We start from the raw sequence: 21,846 nt of genomic DNA on the forward strand, positions 1-21,846 counted from the left end.
ACTGCTACCAAAGAAAAGTTTTACAACAACCAATCAACCTTTCATCAAGTCTTTGGGATGTGGGAGAAAACTGGCACCTTGGATAAAACATCTGTTGTCATGGGAAGAATTCTATCAGGACAAGGTGAGGATTGAATCCAAGTTACCGTGAGTTGTGAGCCACAGTGCCACAGTGCCAACTTAAAATTCACCGTGGAAGTAAATGATAAGAGGCAAGGAATCAACTCATTATGCTCAGAATACAGACTAAAATAAATTAAATATATACTGTGCTGCATATAGCTTAATTATCCTCAGCACACTGTAAGTCTATTTGGAGATGACCTATAATCTCAGTCATGAAACATGGAGGAAGCTTTTTTTCTCTGTGTTGACATTTAGCTCTTCTGATGAAGGCAGAAGTAAAGCTTTGAAGTAATGACCTATGTAAATAAGAATATTGTTGATCTTCTGTTGACATGCATTACACTTTCTTCTCAGGCAATGTGGAGAGGTAAATTATTTAACTATGGAAAAATGGATTGAGTTGATCCTGCATGTTAAAACCCTCTGAGAACTTTGAGCTCCCTGCTAATTAAGATTGCAGCATGCTACCAGCTCACCAAGCTGTTAGTGGATGCACGTTACCCCCCTCCTGAAGTAGACCATCATGCAATTTATTATTCAATATATGCCGATGGAATTGGCTGTGAGAATCATAGCAACTAATTTGAAAGTAGTTGATCAGCTATTTCGTGGTATTATGGTAGGAGTCCTTCCCACTGCTTACCATTCAGTCAGATGTACCATTCAGTCAATGTAAGAGACATTGGTTAAAAATGCACTCACTCTCAAGGAAAATGTAAGAAATGCCAGAAAACAATAGCTGGCAAAAAAAAAAACAGAGAATGCTGAAATACCTCTGCATTGGGGTGTAAAAACATTTTATTAAAGTCTTTACTTTGCAGGACACTATAATTTTGATCAGTGTGTTTCCCCGGAAGTTCATATGCTAGGATATGTCGGACCCAGTTTCATTTCGCTAATGACTCAAGCTTTCCTGTTCAGAATCAAATTGGGATTTCATTAAATGCATCACCTTCTTTTTGGGCAAGACATTTATTCACCACTGTCGTCTGTGGAAAGTGAAACAGAGCTGACCCTGGGAAAGAACCCTTTAAATATTGCAGCAGTAGTGTGACAGTGCGAGTCGAGTATGATGTTCTTCTAAGGAGCTGTTGGTTGGCGGGTCCTCAGGTGACTGCAGAGGCTGATCCACATACTCTGCTGCAGTGTGGGCAAGTGTGAGCGCTGGTTGTAGTTAGTGGTCGGGTCTTTCGGTTGTTCAGTCTCTCCTTTCCCAGCTGCCGCTTGTTCTCTACAGCACTGTGGGGGTTGTTTTCATATAAAACAGCTCCCTCTTGAACAGATTTCCTCTGCGTGTATCTATTGAGTGTAATGTCTTCCCAGTTTTTAGATGTAATGTTGAATTTCTTCAGGCTAATTTTGATGTCATCTTTGAAATGTTTCCTTCGCCCACCAAGATAAGCTGACCTTCCTTCAACTTAAATATATATCTAATTTAATGAAATCAGGGGTTGACCTGCGACATTAAACAATTATATCTGCCTTTACCCTCGATGATAATTCAGGCCTTTAACTTGAATCATCTTCTATTTTCTGCAGATGCTGCCGGACCTGCTTTATTCCCGGCATTTTATGTTTCTTGATAATATTTAAATAACTCCAGTCATTTTATTTTCATCAACAATAACTGATTGTCTGTACCTGACCAGATTAATGCTGTAGAAAAGAGGACAATTTCCCTGAAAGTCTTGTCACTGAAGGACACTGCTGAGTCAGTAGCTTACATCATCAAGTAACGTTTGAAACATTGGCTTTGTTTTCCACCTTCTACCAGTGGAGTAACTCTGAGTTTTCTGGATATATTCAGATATTTCTTTATAGGAGGAAATATAACTGAGGAAGAAAAGGAGAAAGGAATTAAATCGAGTCAAAGATACATTGGAAGATGCTCCCACAGAGTTGTGTCAGAAGAGCACTGCTTGAGGAAATGGCCTGATACTTTCTGTTAGGGAAATGTTTCGTTGTGGCTGTAAACTATCAAACCGTGAGTAAACAGAGCTCTTGCTAAACTTAATGGCAGGATCTGGATCCACTGCAATTTGCCTATTGTCACAATAGGTCTACAGCGGATGTGATTGTATAGGCTCTCCACGCGACCTTGGATCACTGGGACAATACAAATACCTATGTCAGGATGCTGTTTATTGACTGCAGCTCGGTGTATAACACCGTCATTCCTACAGTTCTGATTGAAATGGTCTAGAACCTGGGCCTCAGTACTTCCCTCTGCAACTGGATCCTTGACTTCCTAACCAGAAGACCATGATCTGTGCGGATTGGAAATAACACCTCCAGCTGACTGACAATCAAAACTGGTACACCTCAGGGGATGTGTGCTTAGCCCACTGCTCTACTGTCTCTACACCCATGACTCTGTGGCTAGGCACTGCTCAAATGCCATCTTTAAATTTGCTGATGATACAGCCATTGTTGGCAGAATCTCAGATGGTGAAGTGAGGGTGTACAGGAGTGAAATATACCAGCTAGATGAGTTGTTTCACAGCAACGACCTTGCACTCAGTGTCAGTAAGACCAAAGAACTGATTGTGGACTTCAGAAAGAGTAAGATGAGGGAACAGACACCAATCCTCATAGAGGGATCAGAAGTGGAAAACGTGAGCAATTTCAAGTTCCTGGGTGTCAAGATCTCTGAGGGCCTAACCCGGACCCACTATAAAGAAGGCAAGACAGTAACTATATTTCATTCAGAGTTTGAGGAGATATAGTATGTCAACAAATACACTTAAAAACTTCTATAGATGTACCATGGAGAACATCCTGACAGGCTGCATCGCTGTCTGGTATGGGGGGGGGGGGTGGGTGTGGGGTTGCGGCTACTGCACAGGATTAGAGTAAGCTGCAGAGAGCTGTAAACTTAATCAGCTCCATCAGGGGCACTAGCCTCCGTAGCATCCAGGACATCTTCAAGGAGCGCTGCCTCAAAAGGGTGGCGTTATCACTGAGAACATGCCCTTTTCTCATTGCTACCATTGGGAAGGAAGTACAGAAGCCTGAAGGCACACACACACCGATTCAGGAACAGCTTCCTCCCCTCTGCCATCTGATTTCTGAGGGGACATTGAACCGATGCACACTACCTCACTACTTTTTTATTTCTATTTTTGCGCTACTTATTTAATTTAACTATTATATATATTTACTGTAATTAGAGTTTATTTTTCTCTATTATTATGCATTGTACTGCTGCCACAACGTTAACAAATCTCACGACATGTGCCGGTGATAGTAAACCTAATTCTGATTCTGAAACTCTTCATCAGTTTCCTGCCTGGCAGACAGGCAGTTTCTGAAAGTGGCGAACTAATGTGATCATGGATTACTTGACTTGGATAGTTTTCTTGAATTTTGTAATTGTAGGCCTTTAATTCTCCCATCTATCGTTGGAAGCTAATGTAACCCTCAGGTTCCGCCGTGGCATTAGTCCAGGGAAAACAGTCTCTGGCCCCGCCAAACGTGTGAAATCTGAGGTGCAAAACCTCTTGTTTGTGTGGATGCTGCGTGATGTGTTACAAATCAGGACCAGGAAATAACAAACAGTACACCATATGCAATTAAACGACTTAGCTTTATAATTTTAATTTGACTAGAGGGTTAGTAAAGAAAAACAAAAAGCAAAGGGCTCATTTTAATGAAATAGTCTAATGCGCGCATTGGAGCTCACTGTTTCCGGTCCATTAGTCCTCCATCGATTTTCCCTGGGCATCATCGACTCCCGGCCCCATTCCAAATCCATTCCATCCTGCAGTCTACGACCTCTCCATTCTGGCATCTTCTCTCTCCATCCTCCGCCAAACAAAAGCCCGCGAATACCTCGGTCTTGGGCACACAAGAAAGAAAGAACACTCCCCTCATTGGACAGTGCACATTCCAAAGCCCCCGTTATCTCTAGTCATAACCCAAACACTGCTGCTACAGAAAAACCACTACATTAACAGTGAAACTTTTCCCAAGGCATTACATTAAAATAAGGTTCTGCTTCTCATTGTAGACTGACACCCTCAAGCAATTCTCAAGCATTTTGCAATATAGAGCCTTACTGTTATAGAATATTTTACCATAATGCTACAACACATGCTTATTCTTAATTTAGTTTTTTTTATTTCTTAAGTTCACTTTCAAGGACTCTACAACTCATATATTCAGTATTTTTTTGCATAATTTGTCTTCCTTTTCCACATTGGTTGTCAGTTTTTATTTATGTATAGCTTTTCATTAATTCAATCGTATCTTCTTTCCTGTAAATGACTGCAAGAAAATGAATCTCAAGGTAGCACAGTGGAACACCCACAAAATGCTGGAGGAACTCAGCAGGCCAGGCAGCATCTGTGGAAAAAAGTACAGTCCATGTTTTGGGCTGAAACCCTTCAGCAGGTCCTGCTGAATGGTTTTGGCCCGAAATATTGACTGTACTTTTTTCCCATAGATGCTGCCTGGACTGCTGAGCTCCTGCAGCATTTTGTGGGTGTTGCTCAGATTTCCAGCATCTGCAGGTTTTCTCTTGTGGATTCCGGTTAATTGGGCCATTGGTTAATCGGGGCAGCAACTTACTTGAGACAACTCTTAAAGAACAAAAACTAATCGAGAAAATGGCCAGAATCCTTTTGTTTATTTGGGACACTATGCCCCCTGATTGGGACAGGAGACTGTTGCCAATAGATTCTAACTAGCATCAGTCGCGTGCATTTGTGTGCCCGTTAGGTACTACACCGTGCGTAGAGTGAACAGTTTTTAAATAGCGTTAGTTGTATGTGCTTGTGTTCAAAAAGGAGTGAACTTTGGCACTGACAGCTGGTGGGAAATAAATGGTAACAAACTTCAGAACTGTTTTGCTCACTGCAATTTCAAGCATTCAGGCTTGGATATACCAGCAATGGCCCAGAGTGAAAGTGAAATGTTCAATCCCTTCCTACCTACATCCGTGGCACTTCACACACACTCTGGCTATTTTCAATGATTTCAGATTCCCTGGCCCCCATCATCTTACTTTTACTGTGGATGTCCAGTCTCTATACACCTCCATCTCCCACCAGGAAGGCCTCAAAGCTCTCCATTTCTTTCTGGACACCAGACCCAACCAGTTCCCCTCCACCACTACTCTCTTCTGCCTAGCAGAATTTGTCCTCACTATAAGTAATTTCTTCCCACTTCCTTCAAACAAAAGGTGTTGCCATGGGCACTCGCATGGGTCCCGGCTATGCCTGCCTGTTGTCGGCTATGTGGAACAGTCTATGTTCCAAGCCTACACTGGTGACCATCCTGCACTTTTCCTATCCTATATCGATGACTGCATTGGTGCTGCTTCCTGCACCCATGCTGAACTTGTTGACTTCATCCACTTTGCCTCCAACTTCCACCCTGCCCGTATATTTACCTGGTCTATTTCTGGCACTTCCCTCCCTTTCACAATCTCTCTTTCTCTGTCTCTGGAGACAGCTTGTCTACTGATATCTATTACAAGCCCACAGTCGTTCACTGCTACCTGGACTATACCTCTTCCCACCCCATTACTTATAAAAACGCCATCCCCTTCTCTCAATTCCTCTGTCTCCTCTGCATCTGCTGTCAGGATGAGACTTTTCATTCCAGAGTGAAGGAGATGTCCTCCTTCTTCAAAGAAAGGGTCTTACCTTCCTCCACCATCAACGTTGTCCTCAACACACCTCTTCCATTTCACGCATGTCTGCTCTCACCCCATCCTCCCGCCACCCTACCAGGGATAGGTTTCCTTTTGTCCTCATCTACCACCCCACCACCCTTGGTTTCCAGCACATAATTCTTCTCAACTTCTATCATTTCCAATGGGATCCCACCACCAAGCACATCTTTCCCTTCATCCTCCCCACTTTCTGCTTTCCACAGGGATCACCCCCTACGCGACTCCCTTGTCCATTCGTCCCTTCCCACTGATCTCCTTCCAGGACTTATCCTTGCAAACAGAATAAGTGATACACCTGCCCCTACACCTCCTCCCTCACTACCATTCAGGGCCCCAAACAGCCCTTCCAGGTGAGGCAACACTACACCTGTGAGTCTACTGGTGGTCTTATACTGTATCTGGTGCTCCCAGTGTGGCCTACTGTACATTGATGAGATCTGATGTAGATTGGGAGACCTCTTTGCCGAGCATCTATGCTCCGTCCACCAGAAAAAGTGGGATCTCCCAGTGGCCACCCATTTTAATACCACCTCCCATTTCCATTCTGATATGTCTATCCATGGCCTCCCCCACTGTCGTGATGAGCCACACTCAGGTTGGAGGAACAACAGCTTATATTCCATCTGGGTAGCCTCCAACCTGATGGCATGAACATCGATTTCTTGAACTTCTTGTAATGCCCCCCTTCACCATTCTGCATCCGCTTGTCCCTCTCTCACCTTATTTCCTTGCCTGCCCATCACCTCCCTCTGGTGCTCCTCCCCTTTTTTCTTTCTTCCATGGCCTTCTGACCTCTTCTATCAGGCTCCCCCTTCTCCAGCCCTGTATCTCTTTCACCATTCAACTCCCCAGCTCTTGACTTCACCCCTTCCCCTTCAGGTTTCATGTATCACCTTGTGTATCTCTCCCGTCGCGCCCCTCCCCCCCCCCCACCTTTTATGTTTACTTCTCAGCTTTTTTCTCCAGTCCTGCCGGAGGGTCTCAGCCCAAAATGTTGACTGTACATTTTTCCATAGATGCTGAGTCCCTCCAGCATTTTGTGTGTGCTGCATGGATTTCCAGCATCTGCAGATTTTCTCTTGTTTGTGATATTAAAAATTGAGGTCCGTGCAACTTGCAATTGACTCTATATACACTGTTCTGTTTCATTTGCTCTGTAGTGAGGGAACCTGGATCAGATTTACCTGAGGAACGTGAGAATCAGAAAAGGCACCCTATAATGTGTGGATCTGACAGAGGTCTGGACATTGATAACTGCATTTTCAATTCAATGGTCTTACTAGTAAAGCATCATTCAGTTTCCCTGAAATGAATCTGTGATTTAATTTGCAGCAGCTGGCATGATATTAGAAATATAGAGAAACATAGAAAATCTACAGAACAATACAAGCTCTTTGGCCCACAATGCTGTGCCGAACATATTTTCATAGGCATCCGTTAGTCTCGTGAGACCATGGATTTGCGCCTTGGAAGGTTTCCAGGGCGCAGGCCTGGGCAAGGTTGTATGGAAGACTGGCAGTTGCCCATGCTGCAAGTCTCCCCTCTCCACGTCATCAATGTTGTCCGAGGGAAGGGCACTAGGGCCCATACATCTTGGCACCGGTGTCATCGCAGAGCAATGTGTGGTTAGGTGCCGTGCTCAAGGACACAACATGCTGCCTCAGCTGAGGCTCGAACTAGTGACCTTCAGTTCACTAGACCAACTCCTTAACCACTTGGCCACGCGCCAACACACATATACTTACTTTAGAAATTACTTAGGGTTACCCATAACCTTCTATTTTTCTAAGCTCCATGTACCTATCCAGGCGTCTCTTAAAAGACCCCATCGTATCTGCCTCCACCACCGTTGCTGGCAGCCCATTCCACGCACTCACCACTCTCTGCGTAAAAAAAACTTGCCTCTGACATCTCCTTTGTACCTACTTCCAAGCACCTTAAAACTGTGCCCTCTCATGCTAGCCATTTCAGCCCTGAGAAAAAAACCTCTGACTATCCACACGATCAATGCCTCTCATCATCTTATACACCTCTGTCAAGTCACCTCTCACCTTCCGTCGCTCCAAGGAGAAAAGGCCGAGTTCACTCAACCTATTCTCATAAGGCATGCTCCCCAATCCAGTCAACATCCTTGTAAATCTCATCTGCAGCCTTTCTATGGTTTCTGCAGCCTTTCTATGGTTTCCACATCCTTCCTGTGGTGAGGCGACCAGAATTGAGCACAGTACTCCAAGTGGGGTCTGACCAGGGTCCTATATAGCTGTAACATTACCTCTTGGCTCCTAAACTCAATTCCACGATTGATGAAGGCTAATGCACCGTATGACTTCTTAACCACAGAGTCAACCTACGTGTCCTATGGAGTCGGACCCCAAGATCCCTCTGATCCTCCACACTGCATAGAGTAAAGAGTATTGTTAAGAGTATTGCTTTTGAAATTTACAAATCCCTGTCAGGGATGTGCTTGGAAGATGAAGTGTAGGACTCCTGCCGGTGGAGTTTGTGTATCAAAAGCATGTTTTATATGATACACCTTCTTCTCATTATGGAAAAAATGTGGCTTTTCTTTGGCATCTTCTGCCAGCTGTAAAATTCAGACTTGGGTATTCTGCATACAAGATAAACTAGCCAAGGACATAATAGGACATTCAAAACTTGTAAGTAAACTCTGATTTTCAATATAAACAGCTATCTGAACTGAACCAAATGCCATTCTGTTATTCCTTAGTAAGAATGATGCAAAGTATAATCACAGGGAATTCCTTATGCTTATGATCCCTTTGAGAACATAATTAAGATTAAATTTTCATCTTGTTATTCATTAAGCACAGAGTAACACTTACCGATCACATCCTTGCCAGAGAACAACCTGTCCCATTCCACGCTTTTGTTTGTATTTGATGTCTGTATTTCCAATCTTGATCACACATTGTGGGATGTTTGTCTTTCTGGAGATGACCATGCTTTCTGTCTTCTTGGTCTTGATTGAGAGGCCTCTGCGATTACTTTCTGCTGCCACTATAGTGAGTAGTTCTTGAAGTTTTGTTTCTGAGTCAGCTATTAATACAATGTCATCAGCCTATCTGATGTTATTTATATTATGGCCTCCAATTGTGAATCCTTTGATGTCTTTGATACTTCTCAAGCTATTTTCACTATACAGGTTGAATAAGTCTGGTGAAAAGACACAACCTTGCCTGACTCCTCTCATGATATTCACATACTCACTCACTTCTCCTTCTATTCTGATGGATGCTGTCTGGTCCCAGTATAAGTTTCTTAAGAAACGTATATCTTTCCCATCTATGTCGAGGTCTTGAACCATATCCAGAAGATCTTGCTGTCTGACAGTGTCAAAAAAAATTGAACCAAAACTCAAGTCTTATTTATTCCAATAAAGCAAGGAAATGTGTTAGCTTTCTAACAGCAGCAAAAGGAAATATGCTTTTTTGCATGACTAAACATAACTGTAAAAATCTCTTACTGTCTCTTCTTTCAGTTAGTCCTGATGAAGGGTCTCGGCCCGAAACATCGACTATACCTCTTCCTATAGATGCTGCCTGGCCTGCTGCGTTCACCAGCATTGTTTATGTATGTTGCTGTAAAATTAGAGTTCGATTCCAGAGAAATAAATTGTGCAACAATGCTTCAGTACTGATTGCTCATTTCAACTGGTTGCAATTGCCTTCTTGTTTATACGGCTCCCAAAGCTGCCAATCCTCACAGTTGTGTTTGTAAGTTCACAAGACAGAATTCTGTTCTAATTTTGACATGCAGTTCTGCCGTAAATTAATGCAGATGGGGATGACTAATGGGGCCGATTTTGGAACTACAGACTCTTCCCTAGAAGAGGGAGGAGATACCCTGAATGGGTGTGTTGGTCGATAGTTGGGTGATGTGCCATTCATACTGGGACCCTGTGTGCTCTGTCTCTCAATATCCTCATGAATGCCACTTTTCCACTTAGATTGTTCATGGAATATGGTATGTAGGGCATGTTTTATTTTTAATGAGATTTTGAACTTACTCTTGATTTTTTTTCCTCTTCCCGTGATAGAGTTTGGAATAGAGTCACAAGAGACTGCAGATGCTGAAATCTGGAGCAAGAGACAATCTGCTGGAAGAATTCGGTGATTTAGTAGCACCTGCAGCAGGTTGGGGAGAGGGGAGGAATTGGTAGTTCAGATCTAAACCCTGCATCAGGACTAACTGTGGAGAGGGGAGATAAATGTTAGAAGTTTAATGTGTGGCATCTAGTCCTCTAGCTTGCATTGAGCCTCACCCTGGATGGACAGGCCGGTGTGGGAGTGGGGAGGAGAACTGAAATGACATGATGCCGGAGCTCTGGGTGGTCATTGCCGAGAGCGTGCAAGTTCTCTGCAAATCACTCACCTAATCTGCATTTGGTCTTGACAGTCGGTGGGTACATCATGAAAAGCAAATCCAGTTTGCAGTATTGGACATATGAGAGAGATGGCTGTCCAACACAGCCAAGTTTGTATAATTAGTGCTTCAATGCTGAGGATGTTGGCATGAGAGATATTGCTTTGCATATTCTTCATGCCAATTGAGAAGATTTTTATTATTAACTACAAACAAAAGGATTCAAGGATTGGAAGCCTCACCATTCCTGATGGGAAATGAAAAAGATGTACTGACATCTTAAGGCAAAGATTTAGCTGGTAATCTATGACCTAGGCAACAAGTGGTGGATGGAAAGACTGTAGAAGACTCTGCAACTTGCTGAAGGAATGACATGCATAAGTTCTTCAGCACCTGTGGCTCAACACCCAAGGCTTCAACCCATGTGTTCCAAGAATGACCCAGGGCAAAGAGGCAGTCAATTTTCGAAGGATGGAACACCTCCTCAACAATATGATATGAACCTCTTTGATTCCATTAGCAGGACTTCTGTCTAGCCTACTACCAACTCTGATTAGCCAATTACAGAACCCGTCTCAATGAGAGTTAGCCTTAAGGTCAAAAACTTCAAGACAGATGTCCCCTGAGAACCAATACCTTTTATGTAACACCATTCACTTAACAAATTTTCATATCAATGTAATGTTTCTAAATATTTTGCTGGGATCTTCCCAAATTTATGGCAGGAGAATCTCCATAGAATTTTAGGATTATTATTGCATATTAATAACTTCATTCTAAAACATACAGGTTTGCTTCTGATGACACTAGCTGATGTCTTGCTATTTGTGGTGCCTTGCCATGCACACATTATTTTGTGTACCCTACATTAAAAAGCACATAACTTCTTTGTAAAACCAACTTTTGGGGGCTGTTTGTAGTTGGACAAGATGTTGCATAAGTGCAAGGACTTCTTCCTTTCTTGTCAAATAATCTAACTGTCTTTTTATAAAGATTACTATGGTGGGTAGGAGTCATTGCCAGGGTGAACATTTAAGTCCAAGCTAATTGCCTTTGAAATGACAATGGTGAGGTACTCTCTTCAACCACTGCAGTCCTTGTAGGGAAGGAAGACACTCCTAAAGTGTGTTTGAAAGGACACCCAGGACTGGTTGCTGCCATTCACTTTTTTATGCTTTGTTACAGAATTTTGATACAAAGGAATTTTGCTACTCCATGCCAAGGCTAGACAAGCCATTTCATTATTAGCCATGCAGCTGTAGACCTGGAATCACGTGTGGGGCAGCTTATGAGAGAGCAGCAAATTTCTTTCCCTGATCATTAAACCTGAAAGGTTTTTGTAATGGTTTAGTAGTTTTATGGTCACCATCATTGATGCTTTCTTTTTATTCCACATTATTAATTTTGCTAAATCCCATTGTAATTAATTACATTCATCTCACATTGAATTCTGATCTGGGGCTTCAAAAACGGTTGCAATCATTGCACTAGAAGGCAGTCTTGTTCCCTCAGTCCCTACATTGATTGAATGTAGTCATTCTCTGAATTACTTTCAGTTCAATTTATCTTAATATTCTTGGTTATCCGGTTATTGGTGGACAATTATGTCACAGTAATTCACTGATCTTCAGACCCATTCGTGGTAACTGAATTGTGTATTAGAGTCATAGTCAGGTTATGTATCCAAATCTCGAGAGCATGGTAGATGTTTCAACCTAGAAATGAGAGTTATTATGTCCTACATATAACTCTCGGTTTGGCTAGCAGCTTAATATAAGGGATGATAGCCCCTGGCCTGGCCAAACTTAAGAAATCTCATTTGGGTGGATGCTGCATGATGTGTCCCCTGTTACAAATCAGTACCCCGAAATAACAAACAGTACACAATATGTGATTAAATAATTGAGCTTTATAATTCTTAATTTGATGATATGGTTAGTAAAGAAATAAAAAATGAAAAGGGCCCATTCTCATGAAACAGTCTAATATACATCATTGGAGCTCACTGATAAGGCCGTTCGTCCAAAATCAACCTCCTCCGATTGTCGCTGACCTTCGACCCCTCGCACCAAGTCCACTCTGTCCGGCTGTCTACCAACTTTCTCCAATCGCGTCTTCTCTCTTCGACTCTCCCCGGTAAAAGACTGCGAATCCCTGGCTCCCAGACACACAAGAAAGTACAACATCCCGCTCATTGGCTAACATGTCCGGTTATCTCTAGTCATAACCCAAACATTGCTGCTACAGAGAAACCATTACCTTAGCAGTGGAACATTACAGGGAAGCCATTACATGAGCAGTGAAACCTTACGGCGTATTACATCCTCATGACGTTGAGATAATTTGCCAACCCTTCCTGCAAAACTCAAAGCCCAATCCAGGTGTACAAGGCAGTGACATAACTCCCCAACAGAGTAGGGGTCACATTCTGTTCCCCCGATGCTACATAGGCCAGCCTATCCGGTGGTCTCCTAATTTTCTGAGACCTCCTCACCCTCTCACCTAACTCTTCAGGTTCAGATACTACTGGGGATACTTCCAGTCTACCTGGCAAGGCCTCCCCCGATCTATCATTTGTGCCCACCTGCAACTTGGAGCCCTCTGTCCTATGGCCAAGCCCTGCTTCCTCCCCTGCAGAGTCCTGCTGCAACCCAGGCTGACCACAGATAGTTCCCCCCACCCCCCACACTTCACCTGACTCAGCGGGAGAAGGGCTGGGAGACTCTTCCTCAATCAGTGGGGAGTTAGCGAAAGGCAGCATATACCACACATCCAGGTCCTCATCCTCTGAATCAGTATCTCTCTCAGGGACGGGGGCTGGCCTAACCTCGCCTGCTCTGGGCCCTGCAGTCGCCCGCGTTATCGCAGAGTCCTCTTACTAGGTGTAGGCTCCAAGTCAGTCTCTGGACCTACCTGCACCTCTTGTCCCAGGGGCAACAGGTGGTTCCAATGGAGAATCTTTACAGGCCCATTTCCATCCTCTGGTTTCACCTGGAAAACTGGTAGGTTTGACATCTGACTCTCCACCACATAGGACATAGCCGCCCAGCGGTCAGCTAACTTATGCTTTCCAGGTAGCTCCAAATTCCTAATGAGGACTCTGTCTCCCGGCAGGAATTGGGAGAACCTCACCTTTTGATCATACCTCCTCTTATTTCCCCAATTCTGCTTGGCAGCTGCGATCCCAGCTAATTCATAAGCCCTTTTCAGCTCTCTTTTCATATCAGACACATAATTCAGATAAGTCTTCGAGGGTAAGTTATCCTCGTCAGTCCCCAAACAAAGGTAAATGGGCAATCGCGCCTCGTGCCCAAACATCAAATAATATGTCGAATACCCAGTAGCTTCATTTCATGTACAGTTGTAACTGTGAACCAGATGCCCAATATATTGGCATCACTTGCTCTTCTTGCTGATCTCCAGGGTCCCGAGCATGCCTAGAAAGGTCCCATTAAACTTCTCTGGCTGGGGACCACCCTGTAGGTAATAGGGCGTGGTCCTCGACTTCTCGACTCCAAGCACGCCCAGTAACTCATGGATGAGTCTGCTCTCAAAGTCCCGTCCCTGATCACTATGTATCCACCTGGGAAGGCCATAATAAATGAAATACTTCTCCCATAATAGTTTTACCACCGCAGACGCCCTCTGGTCCTTGGTAGGAAAAGCCTGAGCATATCTGGTGTCGTGGTCTGTGATGACTAGGATATTCATCGTGTTGCTGGCATTGGGTTCTGTTGACAGGAAATCCATACACACCAGGTCCAGGGGCCCTGAACTTTGCAAGTGGGACAAAGGAGCTGCCCGCGTAGGCAGTGTCTTCCGCCATATGCATCAAATGCACGACTTGCAGTATTCTTCGACCTCCGATTTCATCCGGGCCCAGTAAAACCGGTCTCTGAGCAACCCATAGGTCTTTTCCACCCCCAAATGTCCAGAATCATCATGAAGTGGTTTCAACGCAATCCTCTGATACTTCTTGGGCAGAATCAGCTGGCAACGCCGAGGTCAGTCTGGGAGTGATGTGACTGTGACCTGGTGTAAGATCTGGTCTTTCAACTCCAACTGAGGCTATTTTCGCCATAATGGAGGCATCAACGCTTGTTTCCTCTTCTCCTCCTGAGCCACGTCTCCCTTTTTGACAGCTGCCCAAATGGTACCAATGCCCGTATCATCTCGCTGAGCCACTGCCACTTCCCCAGAACTCAATTCCGGCAGCTGATTGGTCTTCAGAGCAGTCAGGTTACAGTAAACTTGGGGAATGGCGTCATCAGACGTTCCCAATTGATCCACCGCTCGATCCTGCCCCTCCTTTTCCTCTGCCTTCACGGTGATGGCAAACTGACACATGGCCTTCATCCCTGGGGCAGGAACGCTCTCCCACTCCTTGTCCCTGACCAGTCCCTTATGTGCCCATCGGGACAAAGCATCAGCATCAATGTTCCGGCTCCCCAGCCGGTATTTCAGGCTGAAATCATAGGCGGACAACGCTGCCAACCACTGATGGCCTGTGGCATCCAGTTATGCTGAGGTCAGGATATAAGTTAGAGGGTTGTATTCCGTTCTCACCTCAAACTTGGCCCCATAGATGTAGTCACTCAGCTTATCTACCACCGCCCATTTCAACGCCAGAAATTCCAACTTGTGTGTGGGATAGTTTTTCTTGGAGGGCGACAGACTCTGGCTGACAAATGCAATGGACCTCAACCTGGTGCCCTGATGCTGATACAGGATGCCCCCTAAACCCTCTCTGCTAGCATCCGTGTGCAGTACATACAGCAATCAGGGGTCCGCAAAGGCCAGCACCGGCACCTGGGTCAGCAGCCCCTTCAATGACTGAAAGGCCTCCTCACATTTTGCATCCCACCTCAGTCCAAAGGGCTCCAACGGGCTAAGATACTCTCCACCTTGCTGTCCATTTCTCCCTCTCCCTTTCTTTCCCAAGGGAGGGTAACCGCACAGAAGCTGATTCAACGGGTGACTCACTTTTGCGTAGCCTTTCATGAACCTTCGATAGTAACCACAGAACCCAAGGAACGAGCGCAGAGCGCTCACTGTCTGGGGTCTTGGCCAAGTGGCGACTGCCTCGACCTTAGCTGGATATAGCTACCCCATCCCCTGAGACTATGTGCCCAACATAGCTAACAGATGTTTGGTAGAACTGGCACTTGTCCAGGGAAAGTTTTAACCCTTCAGCTTTCAGGCGGCCCAGCACCTTCAGCAGCCTCACTTCATGTTCTTCCAAGGTGGATCCAGACACTATGAGGTCATCCAGATATACCAGTACCTCAAGCAAGTTCATATCCCCCACCGTCTTCTCTGTGACCCACTGGAAGGATGCAGGAGCTCTCAAGATGCACTGGGGCATCCTTTCAAACTGGAAAAATCCCAGGGGACATATAAATGCCATTTTCTCTTTGTCAGCCTCACTCATGGGGATCTGGTAATATCCACTCCTCAAGTCCAGCACACTGAACCACTTTGCACCACTCAGGCAGGCCAGTGCGTCTTCAGTCGTTGGGACAGTATACTGGTTAGGGACGGTGTGCCTGTTCAGAGTCCTATAGTCCACATATTTCCATACCTTCCCATTCTTCTTTTGGGCCACTACTATTGGGGACTCGGTGATGATCCCAACTTCCTTCAACTTACATAAACACTGCCGAACGTCTTCCATCTCTGCAGGGGCCAGTCGCCAGGACCTTTCTCTGACCTTTCTCTAGATCAATCACACGATCTGGCTCTTGGAACAACCCACATCAAACTCGTCAGTGGAAAAGACACCTTCCAGCTTCAACATTTTCTCTACCAACCTCGTCTTCCAACCCGCAGGAACCGGGGAGTCCCCGAAGTTGAATGACTCAGCAGTCAACTTCCACCTTTTTCCAATAGTTTCTCCCTGGCGTGTCTCACAGAGACACAAGACATTACTGTCACTGGGAACAAATGCATCCCCTGCGTGATGGTGACCTCTCTCTTCATAGTGTTCCTGACAGTTACTGCCACCCTGTTTGCCTGTACAACTGAGGTCTTCTGCAATTCGGGCCTCACCAGTACCCCAGCAGGAAACTCTGACTCCCCTTTGTGGTCTTCCGGAGTATCCACTAAGAGGGCCTCACCTTCAGGCACTCCAGGAAATTTGGGTGTCCCCATCACTCTCACTACTTCCCCGGGCAGTACTACATTGGCTTCGACTGGGAGAACCACACAGTCCCTCGTCTAAATTCAGTACCTGGCCTAATGCAGCCACGCACTTCCTCAAAAGCAGCTCGAAACCCCGGGTGCATAGACAATGTAGCTAGAAAGCTCTCACCAGCCTTCTCCTTGCAGGCCCCCATGAGCCTCCGCACACAGGGAATGTTGGTCCCCACCAGAATTGAAACGCCGCCTTTCTCAACAGGGTCCAGACAAACCAGCACCAATGTATCAAGGACCTCAGACACTCCCACATCAGCCTCCAAGAACTCCAACTTCATCGACAAATAACCATCGTAAGGATAATTACTAGCACTAAGTCCCCAGATTTCCAGTACCCTGAATGGGGTCAAGGGTAAATGCTTCAGATACCGGTTGTAAAATGATCGGTACAACAACGTGACCTGTGACTCGGTGTTGAGTATGGCTTTAGCATAAATACCCTCTATCCATAGCAACACACTGGAGCATGGTCCCACTAAGCCTTCAGGAACTGGGCCTTCCACTTTCCGGGGCTCCTTAGTACATTGTTGGGAACATGTTTCCCCAGAGACACAAGGCCTGTTCCTCACTGGGTCTCCTCTAAGTTTTCCCAATCAGGGGCGTATCTATGGAAAATAGAGCCTATGGCAAGCAGTGAAATTGCGCCCCTGTCCAAACATCTGACACCCATCTTTTAGATAACTTTACCATAATATCAGCTCAAAAATACAAGTTGAGCTCATTAATCTTTTAATTAACAAATTATGGCACTACACGAAAATTATAACTGCACCTTTCTTGCTTTCACTGATGCAAATTTGTCTATGATGTGATCAAAATCAGTTTTTTCTCTATCTACACTCAGCAGAGCAAGATCACAGAGTCAGCCTTGACCCATGGAGGCTCTCAAACATGAAAGTATTTGTTTTAACTTGCTGAATGATCTCTTACAGCTGGCAATGGAAACTGCGATGGTTAGCATTATCTGAATAGCAATGTGAAGATTGGGGAAGACGTTCTCATCTCCATACTGAACAATAAAGTCAAGAAGCTCTTCAGGTCTTGATATTTTCATGTTGACCCGCCTTGATAGCAACATTCTGCAATCCAAAATTTCTTCATGTAGCTGCTGTCCATCAACATCAGAGCTGTACAATTCGCCCAAATTTTTTAACTTCTTCTTTAGGTCGTTACTGTCAGCGGCGTAACACAATCCCTCAACATCGAGAAGGAACCCAAACTTGGCGTCAGTGTCGTGCAAATGAGCGAACCTTTCATCCGTTTCTCTGTGAAGATGGTCGAGTGTTCCCTTCATGACTCTGTCCATTTCCTCCTTAGCTGTTAACCCAGCATCTCTCGAGTTCTCATCAGCCATTCGTTTCTTTCGTCTCGGACGTCTTTCAACTTCAATATTCCATTCTTGACAGAGACCGACTCCTTCTTCGAGTGACTCACTGACCAACACTTCTCTTTCATCATAAAAATGATCTCAGAGGGTTTTGAAATCCAGGGCAGCATCGTGGAAGTTCATGCTAGGATCCTGCAGTGTCTTTTGAATACGGTCAATGCGAATGAGTACTTTGTTCCAAAATCCTAGCAAAATCAGAAAGTCGTAACTCAACATACGGTTGTACAGCTGCCTTGCATCACTTCTTGTTTCACTGGTCACGTTTTCATTGTCTATCATGTCCTTGAGAATCTGAAGTATCTCCTCAAGGTACTTGTTAACGGGCTTCACTGCTTCTGTCCTTGCACTCCACCTTGTTTCGGACTCTGACTTAACAACCACAGGCACGACGATTTTGAGTTTTTCCCAGTGCTGTGTTGAATGAGAGAAAAACACGTAGACAGCTTCGATGGTTCCAAAAAATGTGACAACATTGTATCCTGCTTGGCTGCATGTACACCCACCAAATTGCATGAGTGATTGTCGTAATTCACAAACACTGCCAGGTTGTTTTTCTCACTTATTCTTTGATGAACACCACTTCTGTGTCCAGCCATCACAGCAGCGTTTTCATAGCACTGTGACCGACAGTCTTGTAGCTCCATTTTGTCCTTCTCTAGCTGTTTCAAAATGTCTTCAACCAAGCTCTCAGCATCCTTCTGGCTTATCTCGATAAAACCAAGGAAGGACTCTCTAACATGGACTGTTTTCCTCTCAAAATCAACTTCCACATACCTCACTACTTCTGACATCTGCTCACAGTGTGCCTGATCAGGAGTCGAGTCAAACATGAGACCATAGTACTTGGCTTCATGAATGCTTCTCAGTAAACTCTGGTGAACAGTGGATGGCATCATGTGGATGAATTCGTTCTGGACACCTGGTGAAAGATAAGACATGGATCCAGGATGACTTTCCAAATGAGTGAGGTGTTTTTTTATGACAGGGTCAAAGATGGCCAGTAGTTTCAGTAAGCCAAGGAAATTTCCAACATTGGAGTCATTGTTTAGCTGAAGTGACTCCCTGTGTCCTCGCAAAGCCAGGTTCTGAGTCGCAAGGAATTTTATGCAGTGAAGGATTCTCGTCAAGATATCACGCCACTTCTGCTTTTCCTTCTGTGACTGAAATACCACGTCAATAACTCCTCTGTTTCCAGCTAAATTTCTTTCCATTTCTTTCCACTGTGTGAAGCATTCCTGATGATCCTTGGCATTTTCATGAACACTAATCCTTTCAGGTGCCTTCCACTGGTTGAATCCACTTTCCTGCTCCAGTGAGGATTGAGGGTCTGACCGGGAATAGAGAAGACAACAGATACAAAATGCAGACTTTTTAGAAGGGGAATAGACCAGCCATGAGCGAGTCATTTCCTCACCACGACCATTTCCCAATTTCCTCTTGAACCAAGTTTTGTTCATTGAGCAGTTATTTGTTGGTAAGAAAGGCCCCTCACTGTTCTGGAAATACTTCGAACCCATTATTATTTCTGTTCTCAATGCATCAGGCAGAATTGCTTTTCCAGTATCCTTGTTGAACTTCAGAAGTCCAATGTCAGGCTGTTCAATCACTTCTGGTATAACAGTTGGAGGCTCTTTGACACCATCCAGTTCACTAGATTCAGTGTCGTCAGGTTCAATCTCATCAGGTAAAATCTCGTCAGTAAACTCAACATCACCACCACCACCACCACCGTCGTCCTCCCCACCTGTCATGTTCACTTTCTCTGTAGCAGCCTCACTCTTAATCTCGTCATACTTGGATTTATCTGACTTGACTTCCTCCTTGGCTTGTTATGTATTTGTACTTGATCCACCTTTGGATTCTAACAAACTTGTAGCAGGTGGAGGTGACTCCATAGAACGTGTCGAACTACTTGTTCCGGGCTTTTCAAACAAGGGCATGAAGAACTTGCTTGACTTCTTCGCTTCCTCCGCCTCCAACTTCCGTCTCTTCTGTCCTTCAGCTCCACTTTCCTTCTTCTTCATGAAGAAACATTCCATGGTCTTCTTACATAATGCTCTGAAATAAGGCCATCCTAGTGCTTCTCACCCATGATAATCAAAGACAGATCATCATCTGAAGAAAATTCTTTTTTCACTATCTGATGATGGCTTGTCTGACTTTAATAGAAACTGCTCAGTGGCGACCCCCTTCAAGTGGTGCCCAGGGCCCGTGCCAAACCTGCCATACCTTAGATACGCTTCTGTTCCCAATGACTCTCTGTGCTTAGGTACCCGGGGGCTAACTCTCCTTCTGGCATGACACCTGCTGCCAGCAGCCCTCCACATTGTCCATCCCCTTGGGGAAATCCACCCATCAAATGGGGAGGGGTCACACCCGCTGATTACAGCTGACGTATCTCTGTTCTCAAGTCTGCCACAATCTTCTCTACCGCTCCCCGGGGTAGGCAATCTGTGGTCATTTCACCACAGGGGACTACTACCGAGGACTGTAGCCTGCTGATGGAGGCCTCTCGCACTTCCAATGTGTTCTCCTCTTCCTGTACCTCTCTGAGCTACTCAACAAAAGATGGAGAGGGGCGCGTCTTAGGAGACTGTCGGAGACCCCAAGCAATCAGGTCATGGGACTGGGCGCCCCTGGCTATCTGGTCCATTCTTACCTGATCCACCTCAGCTGTCTGAATGACCCCCTCTGCGCTACAAGCAATTTAGCTGCCTCTCTAGCCAAAAAATGAAAGCAGAAAGCTTCTTCTCCTTCTCCTGACGCATGTTCTGAAACCCCACCAGGAGCTCCATTGGGCCCGCCCATTCAAACTTTCAACCAACCTCTGTTGTTTTAGATTATCAGAGCATTGCCACTCATCTCACAACTGAGAGGTCTGCACCACCCAAGTCTCATACTCCTCCTCCCCTTTGGGGTGGGCGTAATGCCAGAGAATAGGCGGAGCCTACTTTAGCAGGTACTTTGAACCTGATTTTTCCATTTATTCACCTGAGAGGTAAGGGTGGATCCTAACTCAGAATTCTCACTCTACACCGTGGGACGTGAACTAATTAGACATTCCAAATCCAACCACTCCTTCCCCTCACTCCTCAGAAATGATAAAACCCTGTCTTTGAGATCTCTGCCCCCAGCTACCACTACTTCAGCGCTGGTCTGCATTAAAACAAGATCTGCGCCCACCATTTTATCAAACCTTCACCCACAATCGCAACTTTAACAGTACTTAACAGTGGAATTAACAATTCATCTGGAGTACAAATATCTACCCCACTGGTTCAATGCTCAGGGTAATCACACAGCATTCAACGGAATCAATCCCGGACAAGCCCCCACATTTGTAACACTCGGTTCAGCTAGCAGCTTAATATAGGGGATGATAGCCCCCAGCTTGGCCAAACTTAAGAAATCTCGTTTGGGTGGATGCTGCACGATGTGTCCCCTGTTACAAATCAGTACCACGAAATAACAAACAGTACATAACGTGTGATTAATCGATTGAGCTTTATAATTCTTAATTTGACTATATGGTTAGTAAAGAAACAAAAAAAGAAAAGGGCCCATTCTCATGAAACAGTCTAATACGCATCATTGGAGCTCACTGATAAGCTGTTCATCCACCATCGACCTCCTCCGATCGTCGCTGACCCTCGGACTCTCGCTCCAAGTCCACTCTGTCCGGTGCTCTACCAACCCTCTCCATTTGCGCCTTCTCTCCTCATCTCTCCCCGGCAAAAGACCGTGAATCACCGGCTCCCAGACACACAAGAAAGAACAACATCCTGCTCATTGGCTAACATGCCCTGTTACCTCTCGTCATAACCCAAACATTGCTGCTACAGAGAAACCATTACCTTAGCCGTGGAACATTACAGAGAAGTCAATTCATTAGCAGTGAAACCTTACAGTGTGTTACATACAGATGGTATAGTTACTGTGTTAAAGAATGATATAAAACTACATGCAAAAATAAGTAGGTACATTTTTAATCTCTATTCTTTGTTTATTTTATGTATGGAATAACATCCTGAATCTGAAGAGGACAGTGTTCTTATGGAAAAATATAACAAAAAAGCTT

At 44.9% G+C, this 21,846-nt stretch overlaps 1 protein-coding gene across 1 annotated transcript in view; it reads left to right on the top strand.

The window, feature by feature from the left end:
* Positions 1-21,846, top strand: part of prex2 (phosphatidylinositol-3,4,5-trisphosphate-dependent Rac exchange factor 2) — a 401,147-nt gene that overhangs the window by 254,615 nt on the left and 124,686 nt on the right. The window lies entirely within an intron of this gene.

The sequence above is a fragment of the Mobula hypostoma genome, chromosome 1 (genome assembly GCF_963921235.1).
Source record: "Mobula hypostoma chromosome 1, sMobHyp1.1, whole genome shotgun sequence".
NCBI lineage: Eukaryota > Metazoa > Chordata > Chondrichthyes > Myliobatiformes > Myliobatidae > Mobula > Mobula hypostoma.